The 12,950-nt window shown below is 38.7% G+C and overlaps 1 pseudogene; it reads left to right on the forward strand.

Moving 5' to 3' along the window:
• Positions 1-4,431: 4,431 nt before the first annotated feature.
• LOC115507122 lies at positions 4,432-5,744 on the forward strand (annotated as a pseudogene).
• Positions 5,745-12,950: the final 7,206 nt, after the last annotated feature.

The following is a 12,950-nucleotide window of genomic DNA, read 5'->3' on the forward strand; positions in this document are numbered from 1 at the left end:
ACCACTTTACAAACGTGGAATCGTGGGCAAGTGATATAAGCACGTTTTCTTTGGCTTTTTAATCTGTAGAATGGGTATAATAGTAGTACCTACCTCTAAAGTTGTAGTGAGAATTTTAACAGTTCTAGGTGTGTGAGCAGCACCTAGAACATTGCCTGAAAGAGTTAAGCAGCATACTGAAATAGAAATTTTAATGATCAACTTTGAGGGTGTTGTCTTCTCAGCTAATGCCTTCTAGCTAATAAATAAATGATAATAATTGTTAACATTTTAGTATCTATGGACCAGGTACAATGTTAATTGCTTTGAACCCATTGTTTTTTGTTTGTTTGTTTTATCCTCACAATTATTGTGGTAGTTAAAAGTATTATCCTTCCCTTTCCTCCTCTTTGTTTTTCTAAAGCAGCTAAGAAAATTCAGGTCAGTAAGATATCAGATAACTCTGTAATTTTCTCATAGTTACAGAGTCAGTAACAAATACAGCCAATACTTAACCTAAAATGAATTCAAATATGTCTTGGTCTTTCTCAAATATCACTGGGAAAATGGCAATAAATTATTTTTGTGTGTTTCCCACCTCCCAAGAGTTGCCTCAATACTGTGCAGGTCAGGAAGGCTAGGTTTTCTTCAGAGGCAGAAGGGCAGCAGGCAATAAAGCAAGAGTCTCTCTCTTGAAGGCTGGCAGCAAAGGGGATGACCAAAATAGCAATAGTCATAACCAGCGCACTTATTGTGCCCCAGTGTGCTACACAGTCCACATTACTGCCTAAGGCCACCAGAGATAAAAATGCAGGATCCCTAACTCACCTGACCTGTAAAGCTTGGATATTATCAAAGATTTTGTTTTAGGACAGCATCAAGAGGCTCTGTAATATACTATTCTGACTCCAGCCAAATCAGTAGTAATTTTCATATTTGCCGTTCGTAGAATTAGGTGTTTCTACCTCAGCCCAAGAGCCGAGGGAAATCTCCTTTTACCCCAGATGAAAACTAAAAAGGTAATTTCCTCCTTTCTTTCAGAGCCTACAGTACCCACAGTCTTGTTCTTGCTCTACACCCATCCACTCCCACTTCCCAGCTTATCCTCAGGCAGTTTATAATGTGTTTTTTTCCCCCAGAAGGACTGGTGATGGTTTAAAAAGGCAGGGGAAGGAGAAGGTAAATCCCAAGTTTGCTGAAGGTAAATCAAGTACTGCTTTATACCCACCCCCTATTACTTCTGCAGATCCCCGACCTTCCTCACTCCCTCTTGGCACTTTAGAACCCATTATTCTGCACACCCAGGAAACCTCTGGGCTGGAATTGTAGAAGAATCAACTTCTTGTCTTTTTTCCCCTCCAATGTCCACAATAGCATGTATGACTGGCCTTGGTCTTCTACTTAAAGAGGCTAAGTTTTAAAAGAAAAAAGGAGATAAATAGCATAAGAAGACATTTTACTTAATTTTCTTCAATATTTTTAGCTATCAAACTATTAGAAAATATCAGTGCAGGGGTAAAGCTACAAGAAGTTTTGTTCTAGAGGCCAGGAAAAATAGAGGTCTTGGTGCAAAGCAAAAGTGTTGACAAAAGAAAGACAAGCAGACAAGGGTGCCTCTAGGGTCAGTAGAAATAAACGAAGAGGGAAGGTTGGGATAAAGATCTCAGACAAGAGACCCTGCCCTTATAGCTCCTTTCACCTTAAAACTCCATATCCTAATTCCAGAGACTTCATCTATATTAAATTCTTCTAACCAACCTGGTTTCCTAACCAACCCAGCTTTCACTTCTGGGCATCTTGCCCTGATCACTGAAGCCACCACCAGCTGCAACTGCTTCGCAAAAAGAAAGGTGAGTGGGGAGAATATTCCTAAACCAGTGTTAGAAAGGGAGATGTGTTCCCAGCATTCCTAGTGATTCTCAGAACATATTTTTAGAAACACTACATAGTTTCAGTGTTCTAGAAACCATACATAGTTTCAGTGTTCAAGTTCTGCAATACTTTCTGTAGTATGTTTCAGTTACATGTTTCTTAAGGGCTGATCTGGCATCCTAACACACAAATGACAGTGTTTTGGGACGCCTGGGTGGCTCAATCGGTTAAGTGTCCAACTTCAGCTCAGGTCAGCATCTCATAGTTTGTGGATTCGAGCCCCTTGTCAGGCTCTGAGCTGACAGCTGAAGCCTGGAGCCTGCTTCAGATTCTGTGTCTCCTTCGCTCTCTGCCCCTTCCCTACTCACGCGGTCTCTTTCTCTCTCTCTCAAAAATAAAATAAACATTAAAAAAGTTTTTTTAAACAAATGACAGTGTTTCTATATTGTAGTGTACATACACTGCTGGTGACCAGCTCAGGCCTCCTTTATAGGGCAGATGGACCCATCCCCCAGCAGCTCTGGGTATTAGCTGCTAACTACAGCTTCTTCCTTCTCTAGAGAATTGCACTCTGCAGAATAAGAGCTTCAGTACTCTGCCACACTCCCACTCCTTACACACCCCTGCAACCTGCAGTCAATGACTGAATGATGATGAAGGTACATAATGCCAGCCACTCTGCCTCAAGGTGGACCAATTCTGTGGGGGCAAATTCTACTCCATTGCTCCTTGTGGGGTAAAGTTAAAGCTAGTCTCCAACTGGCTTAGTTGTTTTCCTCCTTGCCCTGTCCTGCTTCCTTCATTTCCCTTTACATGAGAGCACTTCGTTAATAAATCACTTACATAAGAACCACCTCCTTTCAGGCTGCACTTCAAACAACACTCTCTAAGACTCATGCTTTTTTTTTTTAAGTTTATTTTATTTTAACTTTTTTAATGTTTATTATTTATTCTTGAGAGAGGGAGAGACTGAGTGTGAACAAGGGAGAGGCAGAGAGAGAGGTAGAGAGAGAATCCCAAGGAGGCTCCATGCTGTCAGTGCAGACCCTGATGTAGAGCTTGATCTCATGAATCGTGAGATCATGACTTGAGCCGAGATCAAGAGTAGGACGTTTAACTGACTGAGCCACCCAGGTGCCCCCAAGACTCATTCTTATCTCAGGTTTATCAGAGGACTAAGTAAAGAAGGCCCTCTGTAGTCCTCCCTTTCCCTGACCAGACCAAACCCCCATTGTAAGCAGAAGAGTCATCCATCTCTGGGAAGCCAGTGGTGAATTATGAAACTAGACAGGGCCCCTCAAATCAAAATTGGACCTATGACATAATTCAAATGACAATGAAGCCCAGCCAATTCCTAATATCTTTTGTCTTGCTGACACCAACAGATCACATTGTATCAAATCATAAATAAAGGTATATTTGTTCATACTTCATTGTAATTCTTTGTCACTACAGAATGTCAAAAATTCTTATAATTATGGGAAAATGCTATATAGCTTTTCTTAAACTTTTGGCTAGACTATTATTCTCTTGTGATAGATATTCCTGCTCAATAGCATGAATCTTAAATTTGTTTATCAGCTGTTGGCTGTTTTATTTCTGTAAACTGTAAACTGTTATTGAAGATGGCCAAAGAATAAGCCCAAATTTGGATACCTGATAGGATGCACTGATTAATCTAGAAGTGTTAAAAAACAGACCAGATTACTAGTTTGAAAATAATAAAAATATATCCTAATTTAATAATTCTGTGATTCAGAAGACATATTGGGGTAATCATTATAAACCTCAATATTGTAGAAATATAGAAGTATTAGTTAAGAGTAATGTTCAGGTTGAAAACAACCAGGTTTAAAAAAAATAATGTTTATTTATTTTTGGGAGAGAGACAGACAGCATGAGCAGGGAAGGGGCAGAGAGAGAGGGAGACACAGAATTCAAAGCAGGATCCAGGCTCTGAGCTGTCAGCACAGAGCCTGATACAGGGCTCGAACCCACGAACCTCGAGATCATGACCTGAACCAAAGTCGGACACTTAACCGACTGAGCCACCCAGGCGCCCAGAAAATAACCAGATTTTTAAAATTTACATTTGCAAAGATTCAGATTCCATAACCTCTGGCATCTCATCCAGTGTTTATCCTCCAATATGTATGTCCTATTATATATCCCTTGTATAGCCACCCATAACCAATCTCAGTTGAATAAATCCACTGTTCTGGCTTACAATAAAAGTGCCAAGACAATTTTCACTGAGATTATCTTCTCAATTAACTTCCACCTAAATTAGGACACAGATGTACCTGAAAATCTATTTCTATCTATATTTGAATACTTTCCTTTTGGTGTGACTTCTCATAATTAGTTTCCTTTTTACTTATTTTTTATTGATTTACATATATCTATTTACATGTAATTTTTTATTTTAATTCGTTTCACTTGTTATTTTGCAAAATATGTTGATCATCTCTTCCCTCGAAAAAAATCTAAAGTATGGAGGAACTTTTAAGTGATTGCTTTTGATTTGGCAACTAAAATAAACATTGTCTATTTCATAAGAAGAAAATATCATTGAAAGGAAAACGAGGCGGGAGCTACGGGCGCTTTTTCTGCCCGCGGTGTCTCAGATTCATTCTTAAGGAACTGAGAACTTAACCTTCCAAAATGTCAAAAAGACCATCTTATGCCCCACCTCCCACCACAGCTCCTGCAACACAAATGCCCAGCACACCAGGGTTTGTGGGATACAATCCATACAGTCATCTCGCCTACAACTACAGGCTGGGAGGGAACCCGGGCACCAACAGCCGGGTCACGGCCTCCTCTGGTATTACGATTCCAAAACCCCCAAAGCCACCAGATAAGCCGCTGATGCCCTACATGAGGTACAGCAGAAAGGTCTGGGACCAAGTAAAAGCTTCCAACCCCGACCTAAAGTTGTGGGAGATTGGCAAGATTATTGGTGGCATGTGGCGAGATCTCACTGATGAAGAAAAACAAGAATATTTAAACGAATACGAAGCAGAAAAGATAGAGTACAATGAATCTATGAAGGCCTATCATAATTCCCCCGCATACCTTGCTTATATAAATGCAAAAAGTGCAGAAGCTGCTTTAGAGGAAGAAAGTCGACAGAGACAATCTCGCATGGAGAAAGGAGAACCTTACATGAGCATTCAGCCTGCTGAAGATCCAGATGGTTATGATGATGGCTTTTCAATGAAGCATACAGCCACTGCCCGTTTCCAGAGAAACCACCGCCTCATCCGTGAAATCCTTAGTGAGAGTGTGGTGCCAGACGTTCGGTCAGTTGTCACAACAGCTAGAATGCAGGTCCTCAAACGACAGGTCCAGTCCTTAATGGTTCATCAGCGAAAACTAGAAGCTGAACTTCTTCAAATAGAGTAGAGACACCAGGAAAAGAAGAGGAAATTCCTGGAAAGCACAGATTCATTTAACAATGAGTTTAAAACGTTGTGCAGTTTGAAAGTGGAAGTGGACATGGAAAAAATCGCCGCTGAAATTGTACAGGCAGACGAATAGGCTCGCAAAAGGCAGGAGGAAAGAGAAAAAGAGGCAGCGGAGCAAGCTGAACGCAGTCAGAGCAGCATGGTTCCTGAGGAAGAGCAAGCTGCCAGTAAGACCGAGGACAAGAAGGACGACGAGAGCGTCCCAATGGAGACAGAGACACACCTTGAAGAAGCGACGGAGAGCCAACAGAATGGTGAAGAAGGCACATCTACTCCTGAGGACAAGGAGAGCGGGCAAGAGGGGGTGGACAGTATGGCTGAGTAAGGGACCAGTGATAGTAACACTGGCTCAGAGAGCAACAGTGCAACCGTAGAGGAACCACCAGCATACCCCACACCGGAAGACGAGAAGAAAGAATAAATGTTGCCTTGTTTTATGTGTTCTAAATACTTTTTTAAATGAAAAAAAAGATTTTTTTTGAGTTTAAAAAAAAAGAAAATATCATTAATTGAAAATGTGTACTGATCTGAGAAATGTCTGTTGTTTCCAAAAAGTACTTTCTACATTAGTCAGATAAATCTCAGTATTTATAGGACTTATATAGTATTTTAGTTGTGTGCAAGATTTGCAATATAGCATAGGAAAGAATACTACACTTACGTGCTTAACAGAGACATATACTGAAGAGGAGATATGAGTTTCCTAACTTATCTGTAACAATGGTTAAATGAAAGTTTGTTAGGAGCAATTGAAGAATGGAGAATTATCCACTCATTAAAAATTTTAAAGCACTTGAACATTAGGATGTACACAATTATAGAAGAAGATTATAAATTATTTCCTTTTCAAAAATAAGAAGAAAAGTGTATGAGGGAAAATATGTAAATTTTATTGTAATAGTCCCATTTGTTGGTATTTCTCAAAATATTTCTGGCCATCAACCCTTAAACGTTTCCATGATTATATATGACTAATATCACATCATCCATTTCTAATCAGAAATGTTTTCTAAGTCCGTAATCTCTTTCAAAATTCACCAGTTTCACCACAGAAATGATAGTGAATTTCAGTGCCACATTCTTTCATCTAAAATGTCCATCTTTCCTAGCCTAGTGGGCAGCTACTCATATTCTAAAAGCCCAGGCCAAATGTTATTCCCCCTGCAAAACCCTTACCAATCTTTCTCCCAGACAGAGTTCATCCTTTCCTTAAACGTGCATTCATAGGTCTTTTTAGATACCTCTTTTAGACTTTACATCCCAGTGTATTATAATTATGTGTTGCATCAGTTAGGAATTGTTTTGGCTGTCATTAAGAAACCCATGATTTTTCTATCCCGTAAGAGAAATCCAAAGGTAGGCAGTTCAATATTGTTATGGTGGCTGGATGCTTTCATCTTTCTGCTATATTTTCCAAGCTCAAGCTCTGCCTTTGTAGCTTGAAGTTTCCTTAATGTAACAATATGGTTGCTCTATCTCCAGCCATCACATCCATGTGCTAGGCAAGGATAAATAAGAAGGTAATGCAAAATGGCCTCCCACCTTAGCAGCCTCATAAGCACCATCAATCTTCCTCTTCCCACCCCAGTGCATACATGTGCACACACACATATGCATGGACTCAATTATGAAGTTTCCTAGGAAGCCCAACCAACATCTTCCACCTCCATACAATTGGCCTATATATAGTCACATGGGCTCCTCTATCTGAAAGGAAGGCTGAGAAATTACATTTCGCCCTATTTGAGTGTATAGCCACCCCCAACAAAATCAGGTTTTGTCACTTAGAATGAGGAGACAGGATATGTGATAGACAACTAGCAATCTGCCACATTTTTCACTTTTTTTTTCTTTTTTACCATATCTGTTTGCTTACCTAGAATGTAAAATTTTGGAAGGTATAGAGTATGTCACATTCACTTTGTATTTCTAGAGTCTAGCACAGTACAAGACACTCAAGACAGTGGTTTACTGTTTATTTCCTTTACTTACAATATGAAGGGTTATTCTGTGTAATTTGCCTAGAGAAAAAAATATTCCATGTTTTATCAGAATAATTTTTTGTGCTTTATGTTGACTTCATTGTGTCCTCAGTTATTTAAGAAAACAAAGCTTCTTCACCTATGTAAGGGCTAAGGTTCTTGACAATCATGTTACTTTCTATGTTTATCTTTAAATGTTTTATTGTTCCCTTCATACGAATAGCCAAATAATGTTTCTTGGCACTAACTATTCTATTTTAAGTGCTCAAATCTCCTGATAAATTTTCATTTTTTTCTTTCCTAAAATTTAATCCTTAATGTAAAATGAAATAAAATAAATTTCAGGATATCTTTTGCATCTATAGTTATCCTTCGGCATTTCCCCAAGGGTCCCTGGACAATCAAAAACTTGTTCCTTCACCTTGTAAAAAGAGAGGTGCTAGAAACTGTTATGTTTATTCAGTGTTACTACTGATGATTCCATGGGAAAAGTTGTACAATTTGAAGAGATGCTCAGACTTCCCCAAGTTAAGTTTGCATGGGAAAAACATTATATTAATATAAAAATTTCAGAAATTATATGCTATATGGGAAATACATAGAGATTTCTCAATGCCCTCAGTCTCCATGATGTTTCTATTTATCAGAGTACTGGTAGTGCTTTGCCTGAGAATATTAAGCAACAGCAATATAGTGTTATCAGTTATAATTTCAGTTAGTGTTATAAACTTTTACTGGACCACAACTTACATCTTATGAATTTGAATCTAGCATCTCAAGGCCAGTGCTTTTTAATTGAGGATGCACATCAAACTTAATTATGGAGTTCCATTAAAATATAGTTTTTTGTACCTCTTCCAGCCTTAATGAATCTCTTTATTTGATATTGTTCATATTCTATCAACATGTTTCTCCCTGAATGTTTGATATATTCATAGTATAGAATGTACATTGTATCTCTGTATTACTATATACTATACCTTAAGTTTTTTCTTTATAAAAGTTATTTTCATTAATTTTTTTGTAAATCAGATGTAATATTCACTATCTTTGCTGAAAATAGGCTCAATAATTATCCTTACAGATATTTCATCTATAACTTTGGGAATTGGTTTTATTATTGGGATTGTCTCTGATATCATACATTTGGGCCCATTGGTTTGTCATCTAGCAAAAAGGATCAGCAGATAATTAAATTCAAGAAAGGAAAAAAAAGTTAGGGGTCTCTGACTCAAGAACTGAAACCCTAAGTACTTTAGATGACTTCTGGATTTCTTTTTTCTCCCCTCAGCCCTCCTAAGTTCATGCTTTATAGGAGGTCTAGAAAGTAGAGCAAATCTTACATGCTGTGGTTCAGAGAATAGCAAGTAGTTTTGACAATGCCACTGCAACAGGCTGAATTATATCCCCCTAATGATATTATTTCCACGTCATCATCCCTGGAACATGTGACTATTACTTAATATGGCAAAAGAGTGAATGTTACTGTAAATGGCAAACAAAAAAAAAAAACATGTGAGTAAGAATTTTGAGAGAAGGACCTGATCCTGGATTATCTAGGTGGGCCCTAAATCCAAAGACAGATGTCCTTATAAAAGTGAGGCAGAGGGAGATTTGACAGAGACAGAAGGTAATGTGAAGATGAAGGCTGAGGTTGGAGTGATGGAGCTACAAGCCCAGTGAATCTCCCAGAAGCTGGAAGAAGCAAGGAACATTTCATCTCTAGAGTTCCCAGAGCAAGTGTGGTCCTGACAGATTTTAGATTTCTAGACTCCAGAACTGTTGTGAGAATAAATGTCTTTCATTTTAAGCCACCATATTTACAGCAATTTGTTACAGCAGCCTTAGGAAACTAACATAGCCACCAAGACTATAGAACTTTTTTTAAGTTTATTTATTTATTATTTTTGAGAGAGAGAGAGTGGGGGAGGGGCAGAGATAGAGAGAGGAAGAGAGACTATCCCAAGCAAGCTCCACACTGTCAGTGCAGGGCCTGATGCAGGGCTCGAACCCACAAACTGTGAGATTATGACCTGAGCTGAAATCAGGAATCAGATGCTTATTTGACTGAGCCATCCAGGCACCCCAAGACTATAGAACTTTTTGATCCAAAAGTTCATGAAATTGAACAGGTGGTGGTTCAGAATAGAGCTGCTTAGATATAAGACTGGTTTCTTGAGGGAGAGTGTGGGCAATTTTAACAGTAGAATTTTGTGTTTATATCCCTGCAGACCTCTCTGAGATATTTGATACTACTAAAAATACAGGAAATAAACCAAAAAATCAGAAATTGCATAATTTGGAGAACAATCTCATACCTGCTTTGACAGACTCTTTCGATTGGGGCCGAGATCTATTCACTTGGTGTAATATGGGCACTTGGCTTTCCTAGCTGAGAAGTAGACCACAAACTGAACTGTGACAAATAATACATTCAAATTTCATTTTATCCGTAGGTTGTGTTGGTGATATTTGGGGAGCTAATTATTTATTTGTATATATATACATATATATATATATATATATATATGTATATATATGTGTGTGTGTGTATAATGTATATATATACACACACACAACTTTATATATCTAGATGTACATGTAGATACAGATACAAATATAGACATAGATACACACATACACATACATATACATCAATCACATGAAAAAATTACAAGGGTTAGACTATAGATCATTGGGTCAAGTCCAATATATTTCTATCCAAAAGTAACCAAAATGATAAAAATTGGTTGACAATTCTCAATCTTGTTCAGTCTCTCCACAACCCTCTTGGAGCCCATCAGCTCTCTGGGAGGTAAATTATGCATCTGAAGAAGGCAGATCACCTTGGAGTTTCTTTGCAGGCCCAAACCCTCACAGAAGGTAGGGAACTACTATATCTATGTTTTCAGAGAAACAGGAATTAGGAAAGATATTGGTGGAGAAAGGAAGGGAGAGATGAACTGGGTAAATTCGTTCAGACTAGATACACCCAAGGGACAATACAAATAAATTAAAGTGGGGCAAGGAGGGAGGATGCACAACAGTCATGAGCTCTTAATGGTTAAGAGCTTGGTAAAGATGTATTAATACATTATTACCATATATTTAAGTAAAAGTTATATACACAAGTGCACATACTCTGTTTACTGCTCTCAATATATAATTAGTATTTCTCTACTGAGAAATATACTGGAGGGACTTCTTTTAAAGGAAAAACATTCTCTTAGACTCAAGCATTTATATAAATTCTTTTAATAATATTTCTTAAATGTAAACAAATATAAAACTAAATAGAGACTCTGCTGTTCATAAAGCTCTTATACAAATTTAACACCAAAGGAAATTTAAAAATTGTGCACAAATAAAAAATATTAATTCACTGTGGTACATGATATTTACTGAGACAAAACTGCTCTTAGAAACCTGAACATACTACTGAGTGGCCAGCGTGCGTTCTTGGCCTTTAACAGGCTTGTGTGTGAGTCTTGTGAGGACTCAGGAGGCTTGTATCTGAGTCTTGTGAGGACTCAGCTTTCCCATCACTTTCCTTTTCCAAACTACCAGAAAATCTTCATCTGTATAGTCAGCCATGAAGTAAGAGGTACACCTAATTTATTTTCTCACTAGGCCATGACAATTAAAGTAGTATTGTTGCCAACTTGATTTTGAAAACAGGCTCAAATACATGTCCTAATTATGTGGCAGCTGTTAGTTACCATTCCTCATCCAGACTCCAGGAAATGCTTAAAATTAAATGTAAAAGTAAAACATATTTGTAAAAACTTCACAGCTCTGTCGTTAGACTCCAGTTTGAAAAACACTGTGCTATTATTACAGTATGTGTAAAAAATATATATGTTTAGACTATTTTGCTAGCTTCTTATTAATAGCTTCTGGTGCTATTACCTGAGTACCTACATTATTTTTTTAAGTTTATTTATTTTTGAGAATGAGAGAGTGGGGGAGGGGCAGAGAGAGAGAGACAGAGAGAGACAGAGAGAGAAAGAATCCCAGGCAGGCTCCACACTGTCAGCACAGAGCCCAACTCGGGGCTCAAACTCAACATCCCTGAAGTTATGACCTGAGCTGAAATCAAGAGTTGGATGCTCAATGGACTGAGCCACCCAGTTGCCCCTTGAGTACCTACATTATTATGCAGCTCTTGACTCCTGTTTCATTTGGACAATCAAGTCTCTTGTTTGTGGGGACTAAGCCATGGCCCATTCAGGCTCACTGGGAATGGTGCTTTGGAGACCACAAGTCAACCCATTATCACCCTCACACGCATGATTTTTAAATTAAATGAAAGAAGACGGGCACACTCAACAGTCAGGTAACCAAATAACTGAAGCAAGACAATATAAAATTTTAAAGGAGTGGTTCAGTTGTTTTCATTTTAAGTTGCATTGGTGGACGTGGCACGAGAAAGACTGTTTGGGGCTTGTGTGTGACAACTACCTATTTCCCCCAACTTCTTTTCTCCTTTCCTTCTTTTTGGGTTCTTTCACCTTTCCTCTTTCTTCCACCTACTTTAGTTTTACTTTTCCCCCAGAGTTCAATGTAATGAGTTTTTCCATAAAGCTAAATATATTTAATGTTTTTTTTTCAATATATGCAATTTATTGTCTAATTGGTTTCCATACAACACCCAGTGCTCATCCCAAAAGGTGCCCTCCTCAATACCCATCACCCACCCTCCCCTCCTTCCCACCCCCCATCAACCCTCAGTGTTTTTTTTTATTAAGAGATTATGCCTTTATCATTTTTATATGAAAATGTGCTTCCTTTTATAAAATAGAGTTTAGGGGCGCCTGGGTGGCTCAGTCGGTTGAGCATCTGACTTCGGCTGGGGTCATGATCTCCCGGTTCGTGAGTTCGTGAGCGTTGGGCTGTGTCTGAGCTAACAGCTCAGAGCCTGGAGACTGCTTCAGATTCTATGGCTCCCTCTCTCTGCCCCACCCCTGCTTGCTGTCTCTGTCTTTCAAAAATGAATACACATAAATAAAATAAAATAAAATAAAATAAAGAAAAAATGTCTTCATTTGGCAAAATAAGAAATTGGCTATCTTGTGCTTTCCTCTGAATATTAAAAAAAAATGTTAACATGTCCAAGATCAGCACCCACTTGTCTGGAAAACAGAGAAAAGAGACAGGGAGAAAGAATGGTATGTGATATCTAATAAGTTGACTTAAGTTGAACAAGTTAAGCGCCATAATATACTTTCTACTGGAGCAGGAATATGTAAGACTCATTTGGGAGTCAGGGAAGGCTTCACAGAGGAGGTAACATTTGAGCTGGGGCTTTAAGGATTAGCAGGGGAGAAAAGGCAGGGCATTCCAAGCAGAATGCATAATGCAAGCAAGAGCACAGAGCACAAAAGAGCACTACGTGTCCAGCAGCTCTGAGTAGCCTGGTGACTGTTGTGTAGAGTTCTCAGGGTTAGAAGATCAGGGGTGAGGCAGGGACTATTTTTTTCCTTCTTGGCCCATTTTCCCTATAGCTCATTGCACAGTGCTGGGCACACACTGCAGGGACTCAATATAAATACTTATTGAATTGGGACAGGGTGGTCAAGTACGCTGGGAACCAGGACATCTGGATTCTTTCTCACGCACTCTCAGTGTGACCTTGGCCAAGTCCGTT

Source organism: Lynx canadensis, chromosome X (assembly GCF_007474595.2).
Source record: "Lynx canadensis isolate LIC74 chromosome X, mLynCan4.pri.v2, whole genome shotgun sequence".
NCBI classification, from domain to species: domain Eukaryota; kingdom Metazoa; phylum Chordata; class Mammalia; order Carnivora; family Felidae; genus Lynx; species Lynx canadensis.